This window comes from Arachis hypogaea, chromosome 5, assembly GCF_003086295.3.
Source record: "Arachis hypogaea cultivar Tifrunner chromosome 5, arahy.Tifrunner.gnm2.J5K5, whole genome shotgun sequence".
In the NCBI taxonomy this organism is placed as follows: Eukaryota; Viridiplantae; Streptophyta; class Magnoliopsida; order Fabales; family Fabaceae; genus Arachis; species Arachis hypogaea.
Genome location: NC_092040.1, coordinates 65,510,238 through 65,511,316, shown reverse-complemented (window position 1 = coordinate 65,511,316; position 1,079 = coordinate 65,510,238). Strand labels below are relative to the sequence as shown.

At 40.2% G+C, this 1,079-nt stretch overlaps 1 non-coding gene across 1 annotated transcript; it reads right to left on the bottom strand.

The window, feature by feature from the left end:
* Positions 1-740: 740 nt before the first annotated feature.
* LOC112805082 (small nucleolar RNA R71) lies at positions 741-848 on the bottom strand. Its single transcript, XR_003203693.1, has one exon. It is a non-coding gene; the product is annotated as a small nucleolar RNA R71 (small nucleolar RNA).
* Positions 849-1,079: the final 231 nt, after the last annotated feature.

The following is a 1,079-nucleotide window of genomic DNA, read 5'->3' as shown; positions in this document are numbered from 1 at the left end:
CTAAAATTTCTTCCCCTCTTCTCACATCCTTCTATTTATGGACTAACACTCCTCCTTAATGCATAATTCAAACTCTATCTTTCTTGATAAGTTCGAATTCTTCTACCTCTTCCTTCTATTTTTCTTTTCCTCTGACACATCAAGGAATCTCTATACTATGACATAGAGGATTTCATATTTTCTTGTTTTCTTCTCTTTCATATGAGCAGGAGCAAAGACAAAAGCATTCTTGTTGAGGCTGACCCTGAACCTGAAAGGACCTTGAAGCGAAAGCTAAGAGAAGCTAAAGCACAATTCTCTGTAGAGGACCTAACAAAAATCCTCAAAGAAGAAGACATGGCAGCCGAAAACAACAACAATGCCAACAATGCAAGGAAGGTGCTGGGTGACTTTACTGCACCTACTCCCGACTTCTATGGGAGAAGCATCTCTATCCCTGCCATTGGAGCAAAAAACTTTGAGCTTAAGCCTCAATTAGTTTCTCTAATGCAACAGAATTACAATTTCATGGACTTCCATTGGAAGATCCTCATCAGTTTCTAGCTGAGTTCTTGCAAATCTGTGACACTGTCAAAACCAATGGGGTTGACCCTGAGGTCTACAGACTTATGCTATTCCCTTTTGCTGTAAGAGACAGAGCTAGGATATGGTTGGACTCACAACCTAAAGAAAGCCTGAACTCTTGGGAAAAGCTAGTCAATGCCTTCTTGGCAAAGTTTTTTTCACCTCAAAAATTGAGTAAGCTTAGAGTGGAAGTCCAAACCTTCAGACAAAAGGAAGGTGAATCCCTCTATGAAGCTTGGGAAAGATACAAACAATTGATCAAAAAGTGTCCTTCTGACATGCTTTCTGAATGGAGCATCATAGGTATCTTCTATGATGGTCTGTCTGAACTATCCAAGATGTCATTGGATAGTTCTGCTGGAGGCTCTCTTCATCTGAAGAAGACGCCTGCAGAAGCTCAAGAACTGATTGAAATTGTTGCAAATAACCAATTCATGTACACTTCTGAAAGGAATCCTGTGAACAATGGGACGAATCAGAAGAAAGGAGTTCTTGAGATTGATACTCTGAATGCC